The 20,721-nt window shown below is 43.5% G+C and overlaps 1 non-coding gene across 1 annotated transcript; it reads right to left on the bottom strand.

The window, feature by feature from the left end:
* Positions 1-12,273: 12,273 nt before the first annotated feature.
* LOC129402770 (U6 spliceosomal RNA) lies at positions 12,274-12,380 on the bottom strand. Its single transcript, XR_008628814.1, has one exon. It is a non-coding gene; the product is annotated as a U6 spliceosomal RNA (small nuclear RNA).
* Positions 12,381-20,721: the final 8,341 nt, after the last annotated feature.

The raw sequence follows: 20,721 nt of genomic DNA on the forward strand, positions 1-20,721 counted from the left end.
ATTGAAATAATTTTCCGTAGGAATCTACAAAAGCCTTTAGTCTCACCATTCAATTTCTTATGCTGTTTTCTTTCAATTCATTATTTTTTCCCTTCTAGAGTTTATTGATGAAAACGGGAGACAATCAAGGTAGACAGAGTTAATAAGAGGTCATCATTACAATTTCCAAAGAGAGAAGTTCCAATCTTGATAAGATTATAATAGTCTTACAACATTATCTTAGTATTTATGTGCTCACTAAAGAAGATGTTTTTCTGACATCATTGCCAAATAAGACAAGACACAAGGGTATGACAATTCTAAACGTGGAATGCTACCTTCAACAGGACTTTCTGCAATGAAAGAGATGTTCTATAATTCTGTCTTTTCAATATAGGAGTTACTTATTGTAACTGAACAATAAATTACAATATTATGCAGCCACTGAACACTTAAAGTGTAGCCACTGAGACTAATGATCAAATTTTTAATTAAACTTAACATTTTTGTGGTGCCAGGAGCCAAACCGAGGCCCTCATAAGTGCAAAATACTGAGCCACATCCCTACTTAAATTAATTGAGATTATTGTTTTTCTTTGTGTTTGTTTGAGGGGCCACACTCAGTGATGCTCAGGGCCTATTCCTGCATCTGTGATCTAGGGTGGTTCCTGGGGACTCTGTGTGTTGCTCAGGGGACTGTGTGGTGCTTGGGATGGAGTGGGGGTCAGCTACATACAGGATGAACATAAACACCTTAACCTCCATATTATCTCTCCAGCCCTTTTATTTAATTTTAAATTAGTTTTAAATTTAAATAGCCACCACTACTATATTGGACAGTGTCATTCTTCAACAACAACAAAAAACAATCCCTATGTTGTCCTTAGTTGTATCAAAATCTATCTTAAGAAACAATTAGCAGGAACAGAACCTCTGAAACAATATTTTCTCCACACTCTTCTGAACTTATGAGCCAATACACATTTTAATTTGGCAGTGGGAACTTGTTCCAAGTAATTAGAACATCCCTCTCTACGACTTATATAAGTAGGAATAGACGGTCTGGACTGAAGGAAAGAAGATTTAGGTGTAAATAATCCTTTGCCCTGCCTGGTCCTGCCTGCCAGAGCCAATTGAATTGTTAATTAGTAGGCTTTAGACCAAGACTGCTTCATCAGAATGACCTTTTGTCTGGTAACATAGTGGATCTGCTTCCGATTCTTTTGTTTCAGGAAACTTAAGAGTTTGCAGCCTTCTGCCAACATCTCAACATCCCTGGAAGTCCCTTGAGTTTACAGTACCTGCTATTTTTGTCCCTGTGGTTTTATCTTAAGTCTAAAACATCTCAGAATGCACAGCATGCATCGCATGTTTTAAAAATGTTCCCCTGGTGCCAGTGTAACTTTGAAGTGCTGCATGAGCACACTGAATGCTTGTTAGGTCTTATTAAGAAGAGGATTTTATGGACTGAGACTTTGGGGAGGGTTTTGGATTGGATAATTACTGCCTGGAATGTTGAAAAGTAGGTCAGATGTCATCAGGCAAATCCAGGGAATTGAGTTAGGGGAAATTAACCATACGTAACACCTACATATTAAGCACTTTGTAGTTATTAATCCCAGACTATCAAGGCTAATAGGTCCTTGAATTTTTTTTTTCTTCCTCTCTTTAGAACTCTCCAGGGAGGAGGCTGGAGTGATAGCACAGAGGGTAGGTCATTTGCCTTGCACACTGCCGACCCGGGTTCGATTCCCAGCATCCCATGTGGTCGCCTGAGCACCGTCAGGAGTAATTCCTGAGTGCAGAGCCAGGAATAACCCTTGTGTATCGCGGGTGTGACCTGAAAAACAAAACAAAAAAAAACAAACTCTCCAGGGAGCAAAGAGATGGTGCAAAAGCTGAGCTCACAGTTTGCCTCTGGGAGACCCAAGTTTGATCCCCAGTACCTCATGGTTCCCCAAGCACCAATGGGAGCAAACCCTGAGCACAGAGCTGGCTGGGCACAGAGCTAAGAGTAGTGCCCCGGGCAACATTGGGTGTGGCCCCCAAATGAAAACAAAACAAACATAAAGCTGTCTAATGTTTTGGTCATTTGTGTCATTATAGTTCATTTGCTTCATAACTGAAACAAATGAGTTTGCATATTTTCAAATGTTAAATTACTATTAAGGGGGGTGGCTCTCAAGCAGTGCTCTGGGGTCCCAGAGAACACTCCCAGCCTTACTTGTTTGACATTGTGGACTGGGGTTTCAATGCTCAGCCCTGGCAGGGGAGCTGCTCAGACCCAGCATGACTGAAAATTGATTGCACAGTATCAAAGAAATGGCAGGAAATCTGACCTGACAAAGAATAGAAACACGAGTTAGGTAGAAGATAGTCTACAATTTTTCCATAGTACTACCACTGGAAAGAAGCCGTTTCGGGGCCTGGGTGGTGCCTTAGAGAGCTAGCTAGGTTAATCTCCAGCTACATGGTGCCCAAGACCATGCTGGGCACTACCCCAAAGAACCCACCTGCACCAGTAACCACCCCTGGGCATGTATGGGTATAGCCCAAAATCCAAGAAAAATAATAAACAACCAGAGAGTAAATTCCAAGGACAGTCAGAGAGATAGTGCAAATTGTAGCACACAGGCCTAGCATGAGTGCTATGTCCAACATCTGGTGTTTCGTAGGCTCTGGAACTGCTGGTATGGCCTGGTGGCCCCCCTCAGTGCTGGGCCTGAGCATCCCTGTGTCACTAGGGATGACTCTGAGCCTTGACTCTTTAACCCACACAGCAGACCAGGTGTGGCTGGAGATAGCCCCCCTAGCCCCACCAGTACCACTGGGTATTACCACTATTTTAAAAAGTAGAATTCCCAAAATGTTTGTCTTGTCTTGCTATCTTTTCATGGGAGAGGAGAACGGGAAGGAGGAGTAGAGGGTGACTTATAAAGCAAGATCCTGAGCCGTTAATCACATGAGACTATCTTCCATGGCAGAGGAATACCTTCCCAATATCACTTATGCACATCCACACAGGCATGCACACACATGCACACATACACACACACGCACATGCACACACACATGCACACATGCACATGTATACACACACATGCACACGCACCAAAAATGGAGACAAAGGATAATAGGCACCTATGATCACCAAAAAATGTCCATTAAGGCCTCTTAGCCTCTTTTGTCTTTCAATCAAGCGGTTGTTTTCCATAGCTTTTCCCACAAGACACAAGCTGCTCGGGCAATATTTCCAGCTCCCCCTGCAGCCCTTAGTTATATTCATGAGTATGCACTGCTTTCCCACTCATAAGTGTGTGCTCAAGCAGCATGCCTGGTCTCTGTACCTTTGAGCTGGTAGCCCTCAAAATATAAAGCTCAAAAGACTATGTTTCATTCCCCTTGAATTCCTCATTCTTCTCAAGTTTAAAGACAATTAGTATGAATTGCCTGGATTTTTCTCTTCTAGGCTTCCATTCCTTTTTTTTTTTTCTAATTATTCTGGGCTGGAGTGACAGCACAGCAGGTAGGTTGTTTGCCTTACATGCGGCTGACCTGAGTTCAATTCTTCTGTCCCTCTCGGAGAGCCTGGCAAGCTACTGAGAGTATCCCGCGCGCACGACAGAGCCTGGCAAGCTACCTGTGTCGTATTCAATATGCCAAAAACAGTAACAACGAGTCTCACTTGGAGACATTACTGGTGCCCACATCGAGCAAATCGATGAGCAAGGGGATGACAGTGATGCAGTGATACAGGCTTCCATTGCAGATTCCAACCAGTCCTGACAATCACACTACCACTTCTAGTCTCTGAATGTCGGCCTGGCCTAGAGGTGCCCACATGAAGACATCATTAACAACCTATTAATCTTAGTTGAACAGAAAACATGAGACTGGAACCTAACTAAGTGTCACTTTACCATCAGGTTTACCCAATGCTTGATATCTCATTCTGTCCGGCAGAAAAGCTCTCTTGAGTAGTATCTAGACTCAGCATCTAATTTGACTATTAGTTACAGAGATGTGGGAGGTACAGTGGTGGGAAACAGGAACTATGACACAGCAAAGAGCAGGGGGAAAGGAACCGGGAATAACTGGAGCAAAAGAAGCTGGTTGGAGCCTTAGGCAGGAAACACTGGAGGAGAGAGCAGGGGTGAGTCTGCAGACAGTGCTGCTCCTGCACCAGCCCTTCCTGGGGCTACCACCGTCTGCTTCTCTCTGCGATCAATGGCTGCTCTTGACGAAGTTTGTCTACGTCTGGAACCGAAGCTGTCACATTTGTGGTTCTAAGCTCTGATAAATTTCTCTTTTCTGTCTTTCTTTACTATAGGGTGATGGGAGTTTAGGACCACACCTGGCCATGTTCTGGGGCTCCCTCAGCAGTGCTCCTGGGGTCCATGCAGTATGAGTGATCAAAACCAGGCCTCTGTCTACAAAGCATGTGCTCACTCTGTTGAACTATCTCTCCAGCCCCAAGCAAGCTTTTCTTTTTTAAAAAAAAAATTTTACTCAGTGTTTGGCTACATGGTTACAAAAGTATCAATGGTTTTTGTTTGTTAGTTTTTTGTTTGCTTTTTGGGTCACACCCAGTGATACTCAGGGCTTACTTCTGGCTTTGCACTCAGGAATTAGTCCCGGAGGTGCTCAGGGGACCATATGGGATGCTGGGAATTAAACCCTGGTCGGCCGGGTGTGCAAGGCAAACACCCTACCCGCTGTACCATCACTCTAGTCCCAAAGTTATCAATGTTTTTAGTGCTGTGTACAAATTTATTCATTACCACTCAAGTACTTATGACCCTCCACCACTGTCTTTTAAAAACATGTTAATTAGGAGCCAGATCATACAATGGGCAGCCACTTGCTTTGACACAGCCCTCTGCGGTTCCATCCTTGGCATCCTCTACTGTCTCCTGAGCACCACCAGGAGTGATCTCTTAGTGCAGGGCCAGAAGGAGCTACTCAGCATCACCTGGTGTTGTGGTCCAAAAAGGAGGAGGAGGAGGAGAAGGAGAACGAAGAAGAAAGAGGAGGAGGAAGAAGAGGAAGAGGAAAAGGAGGAGGAGGAGGAGGAGGAGGAGGAGAAGGAGCAGCATCCACTCATCTGTCATCAGAAATTTGGGTTGTTTCCATATCCTGGCAATTGTACTTAGCACAAAAATGAATATAAATAGGTGTATGCATATTTTTGAATAATTAATTTGTGGAGTTTGGGGTTTATTTGTTTTTGTATGTTAGGAGTAGATGCCAAAAGGTGGGACCAGTGGCTCTGCCCCTGCTGGCCGGTCAGGAGTCCTCCCCTGGAAGCCGTAGCAGCCAAACATGCTTTTCCCCTTCAGTCAGCCCCACATCCATCCTCCAGGCTCTTATACTGCTCCTCTGTGTCTGTGGAAACATCTCTTCCAGGTCCCCACTAACTTCTACCCTCTGTTCCTGAGTCACCTGAAAACACCAGGGACACTCAGCTCAGGGGCCCCACCTTTGATGAGATTTTTTTTTTAATCACTGTGAGATACAGTTACTAACTTTCATGATTGCATTTCAATCATACAATGATTGCATACCCATCCCTCCACCAGTATGTGTTTTCCACCACCAATGTTCCAGTATCCCACCCCCATCCCTTCTCACCCTCTGCCTCTGAGGCAGGCACCTTCTTTCTTACTCTCACTCTACTTTTGGGCATTATGGTTTGTACAGATACTAGGAAGGCATCGTGTTTGCTCCTTTATCTACTTTCTGCATGCATCTACCATCCCAAGTGATCCCTCCAACCATCATTTATTTAGTGGTCCTTTCTCCATCCCAACTGCCTTTTCCCCCAGCACATGAGGTTATATTCTAAACCATGGAGTGATCCTCCTAGCCCTTATCTCTACTGTCCTTATGTGTTCATCTCATATTGCATTTTATATTCCATAAATGAGTGCAGTCATTTTATGTCTGTCCCTCTCTTTCTGACTAGTTTCACTTAGCATGATACTCTCCATGTCCATCCACTTCTATGCAAATTTCATGACTTTGTCTTTTTTAACAGGTTCATAGTATTTCATTGTGTAGATGTACCAGTTTCTTTAACCAGTCATCTATTCTCGGGCACTCGGTTTTTTCCAGATCCTGGCTATTGTGAACAGTGCTGCAATAAACATACAAGTGCAGATGTCATGTCTACTGTTTTTTGTTGTTGTCGTTGTTGTTGTTTGCATCTCCAGGATATTTTCCCAGAAGTGGTATTGCTAGGTCATATGGAAGCTCAATTTCTAGTTTTTGGAGGAATGTACACATTGTTTTCAAAAAGGCTGGACCAGTTGGCATTTCCACTACAATGAATAAGAGTCCCTTTCTCCCTATATCTGTGCCAGCACTAGTTCTTGTTCTTTTATGATGTGTGCCAGTTTCTGTGGTGTAAGATGATATCTCATTGTTGTTTTGATTTGTATCTCCCTGATGATTCGTGATGTAAGGCATTTTTTCATGTGTCTTATGGCCACTTGAATTTATTTTTTGAGAAAGTTTCTATTCATTTCTTCTCCCCCCTTTTTTTGGATGGGATTGGAGATTTTTTCTCGTAAATTTCTACCAGTGTCTTGTATAACCTGGATATTAAGCCCCTAGCTGATGGATATTGGGTAAATAATTTTTCCCATTCCATTGACTCTTTCTGTATTTTGGTCACTGTTTCTTTTGAGGTGCAGAAGTTTGTTAGTTTAATGTAGTCTTATTTATTTATTTATTTATTGCTTTTTGGGTCACACCTGGCTATGCACAGGGGTTACTCCTGGCTCTGCACTCAGGAATTACCCCTGGCCGTGCTCAGGGGACCATATGGGATGCTGGGATTTGAACCCGGGTTGGCCGTGTGCAAGGCAAATGCCCTACCCACTGTGCTATCTCTCCAGCCCCTCATTTATTTATATTTGTATTCACTTGCTTGGTCAGTGGTTGATGAGTTTCTATACCAAGTCACATTCGGTCACTGAGGTGATAGAACTATCCAAGCAGATTTGTCGGGCCATTGTTTGATCCTGACTTGAACATACACAAGCCAAACCACAGACTCTATTAGATTCAGAAGAGAACCTGAAATCATCAAGTCCATAGCTACAGCCACATAGTTCTCTGCCCCCTTCTGAAGGCTAATCCCTGGACTGCTGTCAGGTCCCTGCCTCTTCCCAACACTGCCACTATCAGGAGTTCCTGTGACAGGCGCAAAGACTAACTCATTACATAGAACTCTCAGCCATTAGTGCTCAATGCAGAGCTGAACAGATTATGTTTCATTCCCCTCTCACTGCACCATCCATGCTTATAAAGTTGAAGTTTCTGTTGTTTTTGACCCACACCTGGCAGTGCTCCTGGAAAGTGCTCAGGGGGCCATATGGGATGTCGGAGATCAAACCTGAGTCAGCTGCATGCCAATCAAATGGCCTGGCCCAAAGCTTATAAAGTTTAAAGACAATGAGTTAAGCTATTTTTTTTTTTTTGCATTTTTTGGGTCACACCCTGAGCGATGTTCAGGGGTTACTCCTGACTCTGCACTCAGGAATTATTCCTAGCAGTGCGCGGGGGACCATATCGGATGCTGGGAATTGAACCTGGGTCGGCCGGCCGCATTCAAGGCAAACGCCCTACCCGCTGTGCTATTGCTCCAGCCCTGTTAAGCTGCTTTTAATTTTTTTCCCTGGACTTCCATATGAGGTGCTCCATGGTCCAATTGGCCACGGCATTCTGATACATAGGTTATACTTTTCCCTCCACAAAGTAAGCAAATTACTTGTATTTCTATGAAGCTTAAGAGAACAGAGAAATATTAGAAAGTGCTTTCATTTCAACTTTGCTAAATTTAAGGTCCCTTTCCCTTACTAATTGGATTGTCTTTTTCTTTTTTATTGAATCACTGAGATGCACAGTTACAAAGTTGTTCTTGATTAGGTTTCAGCTGTACAATGCTTCAACACCCTTCCCTTCACCTGTTTATATTTTCCACCACCAATGTACCCGGGTATCCAGTTTCCCTCCTAATGTCGCCTGCCAGTCTGCCTCTATGGCAGACCCCAGCCCCCTTTGTCTCTGTCTCTTCTTTTAGGCATTATGGTTTGCAATACAGGTACTGAAAGGTTATCATTATCATGTATCTCCCTTTATCGCCTTTTAGCACTCAGATCTTGTCCAGAGTGATCATTTCCAACAATCATGACATAGTGGTCCCTTCCCTGTCCTAAATGCCCACTTATGATTTTGGACCTCTCCACTGCCCTCTGGTGGTAGCTTTCCCCCCCTCAACTAATAGAGAATTGTAGGAGAAAGAAGGAAGGGAGGTGGGGAAGAAAGTGATGCGTTTATACACAAATTTTGGTCTCATGAAATTCTTATAATCGAAAACGGGAAGCAAATGCAGAAAATAAAAAGTCAAAATAGTTACATAAAATAATAAACAAATTTCAAAGCACTTGAGTAGAGTGAAACAGTGAGGACCAGAATAGAGAAAGCATTTTGGTGACATTACACTTTGCCTCAGCTTTTGATAGGACACAGCATTTCCTTCACATTAGGGAGCAATCGTTGCCAATCATCCCAAAGACCCCAATCATCATCTGATACCTGAAACAAATTTTTGTGTGTGAGGTGGAAGGGAGTATGTGAGAGACTGTATCAGTGTGAATCTGTGTGAGCTTCTGCACACACAGTGTGATTTCTGCACCCTCTGCAGTTTCATAGAATTACTCTATAGGGTCAGGTTGGGGGCTCTGCTCCAAAGAGCCTTTTCCATTCCCCACTGCAGATACCACCCTCATGGCCCTGAGACACGGGAGGACAGCTGTACTGGAGAATTTTCAATATCTGCGTTTACCCCCTTCCCTTTCCTTGGTTGTTGTTCCTGTGACCAGGGTCATGCACACTTGCCAGCTTGCATGCACACTGGGTTTTCAGTGCTTGGCGTGGAGTGGGGTAGGTGGTGGGTGTCATGCACACTTGGTTTGCAGGGCTTGGTGTGGAGGAGGGAGGGCACGCACATGCTCATACTAGAGATCACACACGTAATTGTCATGCCCACGACCCCAAAGAGCAGAGCAGAGCTTCTGGGAATGCAGTCAGCTCTTTGAGGTGGTGCCAGGGACCATTCTCCTGGTCTTACTGGCTCCATTGCTTGCAGAGCAGCCGCTCTGCCACTAGGCTGTCCCTAGTCCCGGCACTGGAGGATTTATGGAAGGATGGGGAAGTGGGTTGTATCACTCTAACCTCTAATTTTCATCTTGACTTCCAACCCCACCTTGATCGTGTTTCTGAATTTTCTATGTTCCTTCCCAATCTAATCTCTACCTTTTTCTATGATACCCTGTGGCCTGGGAAGCTGACCTCTAGACATTGCACCACCTGAGCATTCAGAGAATGAGGCGCCTGCAAGAGAATGTGCCCCTTCTCTTAAGAGCACATCCTTACCCCTGACTGTGAAAAATTTGAGGCCGTGTTTTCTTCTTGCTAACGCCACTGTTTGTACTGGACAGTCTTTGCTGTGTTGCCAGCTCTTGCAGTCTCCAGTAACACTGTTCTTTTCATCTTGGGCATCTTAGCAGCCCTCAGCAGTTCATTGTTTTTGGCTACTTTTCTTTCCCTTGTAAGGTCCCTAAACCTTGCCCACTCATCGGTACGTCGTCCATTCCTTAGTCTCTCTTCAGTTAAGTCCTTGGGGGGGGGGTAACGTTCATTTCCTATCAAAATCCTGACACATTGTTGATTAGGTTACACTAATTCAATTTCAATTGAAAATGCTTTATTTTGTTGGTGAATAAATTAATTTGTTCCATCAAAAGAGGTCCAAGGGAACACTGTAACCAAAATTGTAGGATATCATTAGTTTGTCCTTTCTCCCTTGCCACAAAGAGTTTAGGTTTATCTAGTAATAATCTCTAAACATTTTAAGACAACATTGGTATGTCCTGTTCCCCTTGCCACAGGAAGGTTTATCACAGTGCTCCTGAGGCACTTCCATTCCACTGCATTTATCTGTAAGCTCCTCTCCATGCTTTCTTCCCCAATGGGTCTATCACCTTTTCCCCTAAATCAGACTCTGTTAACTAGTAAGGTCAGATTCCTCAGAAATCTATGATTTTACATGTATGAGTGAAATATTATCTTTCTCCTCTCTTTATGCCTTTTGAATAGTTTGCTTTAAAGCAATGTCCTTTTTGTATGGACAAAGGAAGACAGTCAATATTATGCTTTATAATTTGGGATTTAATTGACTTTGAATATTATTCACTCCTGGGCATCTGCTTTCTTGACTTAAGCCTCAGCTGCCCTTAGTTCCTAGCACCCCAAAAGTAGGGTCCCGATGAAGGACTGAAAGGACTCAGGGAAAGCTGTGAGCTACCTTGGCCAAAGTGCCATGATTCTTTTTTTTTAAGTTGAATTATTTTTAATTTATTTTATTGAATCACCATGTGGAAAGTTACAAAGTTCTCAGGCTTATGTCTCAGTTATACAATGCTCAAACACCCGTCCTTTCACCAGTGCCCATATTCCACCACCAAAAAGCCCCAGTATACCTCCCATCACCCAACCCTCCACCCTTGCCTGCATAACTGAAAAATGTCACTTCATTTTCTCTTTACCTCGATTACATTCCATATTTCAACACAAAACTCACTATTGTTGCTGGAGTTTCAACACACAACTCACTATTGTTGTTGGAGTTTAGCCCCCAAAAATACGGCCCTACTGACAAGGAAACATTTGATAATTAGTTTTCCACCGCTGCCGCGCAGTTTAGGATTTCTGTATTTTAGTAATTAAGTTCAGGGAGATTTATGTTGGAAATTGCATCATTTCCCTTCCTGGGGCAGCATGGGGCTGAGGCTTAGTTCACAGTCTAGAGACATGGCTACAAGCACTTGCTGGGACCAGAAGTAGTGTAGCTGGCTCTGGATCTTGGTCGTTCAGCAGCAAAGCAGCTGTGCGAAAGCATGGCCACTCGGGTCGAATCTCGGCGGAGCATGAGCCCCGGCCCGAGACTGCCCAAGTGTCCCACTGTCTCAAGTTCAAAACACATTTTTTTTCCCTCCTTCCCGCACCACCAAGTTCATACCTGCTTAAAAGTCCCATAATATGGCGGACGCCACGCAGCTTCTTCCCACAAAGGGAAGAAAAACCAAGGAAGAAGGATATTTCCCCTCCTCGGCCGGCATGGAAAGTGCCATGATTCTTAACTATAAGTTAAGAGTTTGATCATGGACAAATGCTGTCGTGATCCGAAAGCAACGACGAGACTAGGACCCTGCTAGGGATAGGAAAGACTAATCTGGCCTGAGCACTGTAGTCTGAGATCAAGATGACCCCAGGAGAGCAATTCTATAAGCTTAATGCATCTCTTACTGTGTCCATACAAAATGATTAATATTATGAATGCTTATATGTTAGTTGGACAAGGAGAGGAGAAACACACCCATGGGATTCCGCTCTTGGTGGGTCGTCCTGCTGAAAGAGAATCTGTCCTAGGAGAAGCATCCCCTGAGGGAAAGAACTTTACCCCTATTGATTCTGACCATACCTATGTGCAAGCCCCAACCCCTCATGCTGAGGGATTTAACTAGGCTATAAGAGTGGGCTGGGGATGCCAGATCTGGAGAAGCCAGATCGAGATCCAGATCCACAGCGAGAAGAAGAATGAAGCAGCATGGGGGAAGAAGAAGCAGCAGGAGAATCAGAGGAGAATGGAGATGGGAATGGACTAAACTGCAACTGAGACCAACCAGCCTGGCTCCTGTTCCTTCCTTCGCCTGCCCATCGTCACTGGCCTCCCCGAGGTGGGGGAAGCGGCGTGAGACTACCAAACGTGGATGGTGGGAGAGATAGAGCACCACTGCTCGCTGACCCTTTTTTGTGATTACACACAAAACTCAATTTTATTACTTCATCTTGTAAGGAATTTTTGTGAGAACTTCCCAAGTGGCACTTTGGGGACCAGGTGACTTAACCCCCATGTTTTGTGTCCGGCCTTCATCCTGAAAATTCTAAGTACACACATGTTACTACCAGAGATCCCTCTCTCCACTACCTTGACTCTTCCTGGTTTAGCATGATGACTGTAGTCTTCCTCCATAGCTATAGAGACCACCAAAATCACTCACATCATTTTGGTGGTATCTATAGTATTTCTTCCTTGATCTATTGAAGACAAATTCTACTTAGACACCCAAGGATATAGCACGATGGGTATATTTACAATAATACTAAGTATCATTTCTTTTAAAATATGTTTTTAATTGGCTTATAGAGTTACGAGTTTTTTTTTTTTAAAATATGGAACACTTCACGAATTTGCGTGTCATCCTTGCGCAGGGGCCATGCTAATCTTCTCTGTATCGTTCCAATTTTAGTATATGTGCTGCCGAAGCGAGCACAGTTACGAGTTTTAAGTGTACATCATTATAATTCAACATCTATACTCTACATTATCACCATTCCATTGTCTCCCTTCACCTTTTTACTCATCCCCCTCCCCTGCCCGCCTCCCCACTGAAAACCACCTATCTGTTCTCTGTATTGTCTCTAGTTGTTGAAAATTTACTATAAGTCAATAGACATGTTAGATCCTTAATAATTTAATTTCTAGACTAGTCTCAAAATCGACATTCACATTTTATTCTATAAGTGAGGAAACATACTCGAAGTAGTTAAATAACATGTCCAAGTTGACACAGCCAGTAGGTGAATCAGGACATGAATTAAGTAGTTCACTTTCAAAGTGCATGTCATTAACCTCTCTGCTATTTTGTTAGGACCCAAATCCCTGCACACTGGGCTGTGTACATAGAAGAGAGTGGTGCTGAATTGTAAAACAGCTGGAGGGAAGGAGAGTGGATGGATATAAGAATGAGTACATTGACAGAGAGATTTTCTTGGCATTGTACAAAGGTGGTTAAACTGAGCTACTCACTGCTGGTGAGATCACTTTAGATAACCCATACAGATAACCGTCACCCCGTTGCTCATCGATTTGCTCAAGCGGGCACCAGTAATGTCTCTCATTGAGAAACTTATTGTTACTGATTTTGGCATATCCAATACGCCACGGGTAGCTTGCCAGGGTCTGCCATGCGGGTGCGATACTCTTGGTAGTTTGCCTGGCTCTCTGAGAGGGGTGGAGGAATCGAACACGGGTCGGCTGCATGAATGGTGAACGCCCTACCACTGTGCTATCGCTCCAGCCCATACAGGTCAAAGAAAAATTGGTTTACACACACACTTAGAAAAAGTAGATTTTCTGTTTCCACACACAGTAGAGATGTAGTGTTTAGGCAGGAGTCCCTCAGTGCACCTACTAACAACAACCCTAGCTCCAGAAACCATTATGGAAATTCCACACGAGTAGTGAAAAATAGGAACTAAGTTGTATAATCAAACTTCATATTGCTTTTTGTATGGGGCATTATGGAAATGTTATAAAGCTCTGTAAATGCTGTGCTCAAATTATAGTAATGTTGCAATGTATTATAATGTAATCATGATAAAATAATATTTATTCAATGATAACTATCTCTGACAATATACTAGGTATTTATACAGATTAGATAGCATACTTTTCATGTTCCTAGATGCAATCATTATATTTATAGACAAGGAAATTGAAGCACAGAGTTATTTCAGTCATAAAGCTAGTCATGTGCAAGTCAGCATTTGTACCTAAGCATCTGGGCTCCGTAGCACCACCAAAGTATATAAGGAAACTATATGCATGTTGTGACTTAAATGTTTACTATACCAATATCATAAAATGATGCTGAACAGTACCAACCCAAAGCTAAGAATTTTGAGCATTTTCTGTGCAAGTTAAGTAGTATTATTCAGTGTGTTAAACATAGTTGAGAGGCTGGAATGATAATACATTGGGTAGAGTGATTGCCTTGCACACAGTTGATATGGATTCAATCCCCGGCATCCCATATGGTCCCCCAAGCACCACCAGAAGTAATTCCTGAGTGCAGAGCCAGGAGTAATCCCTGAGCAGCATCACTGGGTGTGACCCAAAAAGCAAAAAAAGAAACAATAATAAAACAAATGTAGTTGAAAATAAATCTTATTTAGGGCCATGTCTGGTGGTGCTCAAAGGGTTACTCCTGGCTTTTCTCTCAGGGATCAATCCTGGCGGTGCTTGGGGACCATATGGAATACCAGGGCCAGCTATGTGCAAAGCAAGCATCTTACCCTTTGCACTTAGGACATACTTTTATGTCTTTTTCTTTACACTTTATTAGTCTTCTTGGAAATAAACCACAATAATTCCTCGTACATCGGACAAAACAGTTCCTAATAAAAAAATTAAAGTCAACTAAACCAGTAACTGTCCAGTTAGCTTTGTAAGAAAAAATATTCTAAGGCATTAAATACAAGAGTTGAGGCCTAGGGAAATAACTCAAAAAAGAGGAGGCTACGTTTGGGAGGCTCAGGTTTGATCCCCAGCACTGCCTGAAGTAACCAGCACTGAGCAGGTTAAGTAGCCCTAAAGGCCTGGCAGGTGTGGTCCAAAAATCATGCAAATGGCATATATAAACAGAAATCATCATTAGCATGTCCTAGATATATTTTTCTAGCTTTCAAAAAGTGGTTAAACTTTTTTTTTTTTTTTTTTGCTTCTGCTTCTTTGCTTTTCGGGTCACAGCTGGTGATGCTCAGTGGTTACTCCTGACTCTGCACTCAGGAATTACTCCTGGAGTTGCTCAGGGGATCATATGGGATGCCAGAGATTGAACCTGGGTTGGCTGCGTGCAAGGCAAATGCCCTCCTCACTGTACTATCACTCCAGTCCCCAGTTAAACATTTTCAAGATGATAATAAAAAATTGTCACTGATTGTCTTTAACTGCAATAGAAATTATATTTACTAGAAATATTTCTTTGGAAAGCTTCTAATGATTTCAGAAAACACCTTAATACTTTGTGTGGGGGTCGGAGCGATAGTACAGCAGGTAGAGCATTTGCCTTGCACATGGCCAACACGAGTTCAGTCCCTGGGATCCCATATGGTCCTTCAAGCACTGCCAGGAGTGATTACTGAAGGCAGAGCCAGGAGTAACCCCTGAGTATCACTGGGTGTGGCCCGAAAAGCAAAGCAAAACAAAAACAAAAACAAATCCAACAACTTTGTGTGTCTCTGTGTATGAGTGAGGAGCTTGGGAACCAAACCTAGGACATAAGATGTGTGTGGGAGACACTCTACTTCCAGGTTGCATCTCTGGTCCCTACCTCAGTATTTTAATGAGAGGAAAGTAGGCATGTCTTTTTGCATTCTTTTCATATGAGGACAATTTTAGAATTGGGCATTAAAATAAAATCTGCACGGTTGAAGAAAGAGTACAGTGGGCAGGGTGCTTACCTTGCAATACATATTGCAATCTCTGGCCACACAACCTCAGTCTCACCAGAAGTGAACACTGAGCTTAGAGCCAGGAGTAAGCACCGAGAACTGCCAGTGTTGTGCAAAAACAAAACAAAAGAAAACAGGGACTAGAGCAAACAGGGACTTAGAGCAAGTAAGATGATGCCTTGCAACCAACCAACTCAGGTTTGATTCCCCAGAACACCATAAGGTCCCCTGAGCCTGCCAGGAATGCAAAGCAGGGAGTAAGACCTGAGCAATACTGGATGTTGTCCAAAAAACAAACCAAACCAAAACCAAAACCAAAACCAAAAAGACAACAATAATAATAAAATGAAATCTCCCAGAAGGTAGTTTCTTTATTTTGTTCTGGTTTCATTTCAGGGCCAACTCAGCAGTGCTCAGGGCTTATTCCTAGCTCTGTGCTCAGAGGTCACTCCTGATAGGATTCTGGAGACCATATGCAGCTCTGGGGATCAAACTGGGTTTGTGCAAGGCAAGCCCTTAACTCCTGGACTAGCTCTCTGACCTGAGAAGATAATTTTTATGATGACCACTGTCTGAAAAAAAAATTTTTTTTAAAATCACGTTTGTTTGGGTTTTTCAGGCCTACTTCCTGACATTACTAGCCATCCAAATTAGTAAGAAATTATGTTTGTAAGAAATTGTATATCTCCTGAACTTTTCTACACAGAGAAACTCAGATCTTAACATTTTGCAATCTCATGGGACTCCAGTTAGAATTTGAAGCCTTTGTGCTGAAGTTAGCCTCTCACATCAGATACCTGATCATAGGATAGCCAGGCACCCCCAAAGGTAATGGGCAATGGGTGCACCATTAGGCACATGCTCCAGGTGTTGCTTCTGATCCCTTCACAAACCTACCTTCTCTCGAATCTCCACAAGAGGCGGTATCAACTTAGATGTCCTTTCAACTAATATTTATTGACCATAGATTGGGGTTGCTTTGGATGTTGGGGGACACGACAATAAACAATGGTACACCCTCACTCTGTGTGTGTGTCGTCATTTGAAGATCTGAGAGATGAACATTCCCATCAGAGAATAAAGCAGATAATGCATATGTATATATGTATGCAAATGAGGACAGATCATACACATTTAAAAATGCACCTTAAATATTTATTGATAGGGTAAGAAGTTTAAACAGAATTATGAGATGAAATGGGAAAGAAAAAGTCAGCTGGAGCTGGCACAGCTAGCTTGCATTGTTCCCTTGTCTAATGTAACAATTCTACCGTACACAGACATGAGATAAGGTCACTCTGAGACCATGCCTGAAACAAAGACTACTTTGTTCCTCTGTCTGAGTATCGACAACCAAGTACACTGTGCACATCACAAAAATGACCAAATAGTCCCTTTTCCTAGAGTAGAAGTAAACGTTCCTTCCTTACTAACTGCAGCCCTAGCCCCGCCCTCTCCTCCCTCTTACGTAGATTCAGCAAGATAATGGACTGTGGAGTAAATCCTGCTTCCTAACCCCTCCCTATCTTGAGCAAACCCTCTTGAACACCAGTTCACAACCTGAGCCAACCTTCTGTAAGGCTTTCTTAAAGAGATGGCCCGTGTTTTGCCAAAGCATGCGGTCTCATTTGCTGCCTTAAGTAGAGATAAACTCATCTTTGTTGGCTTGTAGTGTGTTTTTGAGGGTCTCTGCTAGTGGACATAAAGGGGGGGGGATTAGTTAGGATGGCCAGCAGATCCTCAATGAAGAGGTGTTACTATACTGAAATCTGAAAGCTGAAGATAAATTAATTTAAACATCAGACGGAAGACTATTCTCATTAGCGAGAAAAGCAAATGATCTGAATATTTTTTATCCAGTTTTTTTTTTTTGGTGCCAATTTTCATTTTGTTTTGTGGCTGCACAGCCAGGAGTTACCCCTGAACATGGCCATATGTGACCCCAAAACAAAACCAACCAAACAAACAAAAAAACCCAAACCAGAAAAAAATTTAGGGGAACAGAGAACATAGAGAATAGCATAAACACTAAGGAAGGTTTATCCTTCTCCCAGTCCTACTCAGGACTCTGATCTTCGCAGGCACTAGCTCATTCCTTTCTAAGACCTTAACAGATAATTAACAGAATTTGTAACAGTTATTTTATTTTCTGTTCCCCCTCTTCATTAAAATATACACCTGTTTTTTTTATATAGGGGCCAGCAGTGTGCCAGGACCTGGACTCACTCCCAGCAATACTAGGCCTCATGGTAGGGGCCTGGTGGTTTAGTGTGTGGGGCAGAGTGGCACCATTTCAGTGCTGGTGGGAGGTGGGGCATGTGGCATTACCCACACTAAAGCCTTCTGTGCACTGGGAATCAGTCGCAAAGAATGAGACAAACGAACAAACAAGGAGACAAAAACAAACACACAAGGATGTCTACACTTTTGGGTCTCCCAGGCAGTCCTGACAGAGCTCATAGTCTGGGTCAGTTATTCAATACAACATTGACCCCTCCCCCCAAACACTGTTTCCCAACATACAGGTGATTGTTTAAGTTGATAGAGACATTAAGAATAAAGAGTAAGCATGTCAAATTTCAATAGATACACGAAGATGCAATGGTGATATCAAGGAACGAGAGAGCTAACAATTCAAATCACAGAATCAAGAACAGTGAAGGCACAAATCAAGTTTTAATAACAAAATTTAGAAGGTACCTGCCATGGTTGCAGGCTGGGGTTGGGGTGGGGATGGGTGGATATAAAGGGGAATCTTGGAACACTGGTGGCAGGAAGTTGACACTGGTGGTGGGATTGGTGATGGGACATTGTATGTTAAAAACTCAAGTATGAATAAGTTTGTAATTCATGGTGCTTAAATAAAACAACAGTTTTGGGAGAAAAAGACACTGGTTAGGGAAGAAAGCAGAGTTAAGGAAGAAAAAGAAATAAGAGGTCTTTAACAATAGCTGGACTTCTGGGTAGTAGTGGGATGAAAACTTCAGAGCCAGGTCAGCTAAGCCCCTGAGGACTTCCTCACCTTTGGGTGAAATATTATGATGCATTGTGGTGCCATGGACTTTGGGGCTAAAGTTGGTTGGAAGGAGGAACTTGAAACTATTTTTGTTTATGATGAAGAAAAAAATACACTACCCAAACTAAATAATTGGAGGAAGAATGTGATTGATTCTAGACACTCTGACACAGAACTAAAATAAAAACCCACAGCAGAACCGTCGAGATGATCAGACAGGGGGTACCCAAGATGCTGAGGGGGTTAACAATCACTATGTCAGAGACAGTGACCTGCAAGAAATTCCTTAAGGGGGTCACACTTCCCTCCTACCTTCAATATTTTTCTTTCTCTCTTTTTGTTTTTAGGTCAGATTCGCCCATGTTCAGAGTTACTCCCGGTTCTGTGCTCAGGACTTACTCCTCGTGGTGCTCAGGGGACCATATGGGACGTTAGTATTAACAACATCGGCCTCTACTGGCTCTACTGCTGGCTCTACTATCTCTCTGGTCCCAATATTTTTTTTTTTTTTGCTTTTTGGGTCACACCCGGCAAGGCACAGGGGTTACTCCTGACTCTGCACTCAGGAATTACTCCTGGCGGTGCTCAGGGGACCATCTGGGATGCTGGGATTCGAACCTGGGTCGGCTGCATGCAAGGCAAACACCCTACCCTCTGTGCTATCGCTCTAGCCCCCAAGGTTCCAATATTTTCTATTTTACAATATTCTCCTCTTCTTCAGTTACTATTCCTGTACCTGCCCTTCTACAACTCAGTTTAAGTTTTTCTATGGAATAAGGCCAGTAAAATTTGGACAAAACAACAGAACATACTTTTCATCCATTTTGTTGCTTTTGCCCTCTCTCCCCCACATCCTCGTTCCTCAGAGACAATGCGCGGTATCTGATTTGTTTCCAAAGCTTAGCATTGTTGGAGCCTAATAAATTTCTGTTCAATTTCTAAATCCACTGGGCTTTTTATTTCTAGTTTCTTCTCGAAGCAATGGGGCAGAATATTTTATGGTAGAAAGGCAGTAGGTCTTCCACTCAGCAAAGAAACTTAAAGAGGAATTGAGCAACACCAACAAAAGCCTACCATTAAGGAAAGGGGTAAAGAAGAAAGATAGTTTGTGTTTTTGTATTTGGTCTGATAAATGCAGAGCGGGAGTGGAAAAAAGGCCTCCTGAATAACAGGATCTGAGGTTTAGTTGTGGTGTCTCGAATAAGCTGATCAGCACAATTCAAAAGCAGAGTATGTGTTGGAGGTGGCATAGGGGAACTGGTGCAAACTTTTTGGCTATTGAAGCAATGATTTTTCATTGACTGGCATAACTGCCCATACACACAAGCTTGCTCCAGGGTAGAGGGTGTGGCACTACTCAAGGCAAGATACAGCACTTGCTTTGCATGTGTGAAGTTCTGGGTTCGAGCCCTGGCCCAGTCAAAACAACACAACACAAAATTTATCCCCCACTATCCCCAAACCTCAAAACCACCAAAAAAAAAACCCTGAAGTACTTTAACGGCAAGCAGAGAGTGCCTTCTCACGTTTTCAAAATTATAGTTGCCTCTCCTGGATTGGGTTCATCAAACTCAACCTCTGTGAAAAACTGTATGATTTCTCAAAAAATTTAACGATAAAGTCCCTATGACCTAGAGATTTCAATTCTTGACACCTCCCCCCACTATCGTCAACACAAAAACAATCTGAAAGATTACTGCGCACTCATGTTTATTACAGCACTTAGTACAATGGCCAGGAAATGGAAACAACCCGAAGGTTCAGTTACAGATGACTGGGTAAGAGAGTTGTGACAAATGTACACAATGGAATACTACACAGCTGCAAAATGATAAAACCATGCAGTGCGCATGGAATTAGAGAGTCTCATGTCACGCTAAGTCAGAGGGAGGACAAACATGGGATGATCTCACTCATCCGCGGACACTAGAGTCAAAAGAGATGAACAATGACAGTACTGAACAATGACAGCACTGAACAATGACAGTACTGGTACAAGCAGTGGCGGAGGGTCCTGGGCCCGTGGGTGGCGGTGCTAAACGCCTGCATTGCAATACTGTGACTTGTGGCACTGCTGTAGCCATCTAAGCTATATGATACACGAAAAACATGAAAACCAAAAACCCACCCCTGCGAAGTCAGCTCTCTGACAGCACTCCCAAAGAAGCCCGGCCCCTCCGTCCCGGCTCCCCCACGTCTCCAGGGAGCCCTGGAGGGCTCGAGGCCCGGGAGGGGAGGGCGGACTCGCGCTGGGCTCGGCCGAGCGCGCAGAAGGCAGAGCCGCCCCGCGGGCTGCACGGCTTCCGGGGGCGCCGGGCCGCGGGGCGGAAGCGGGCCGGCAGCCGGGCGCGGGGGGCCGGGAG

This window comes from Sorex araneus, chromosome 2 (genome assembly GCF_027595985.1).
Source record: "Sorex araneus isolate mSorAra2 chromosome 2, mSorAra2.pri, whole genome shotgun sequence".
Taxonomy (NCBI): domain Eukaryota; kingdom Metazoa; phylum Chordata; class Mammalia; order Eulipotyphla; family Soricidae; genus Sorex; species Sorex araneus.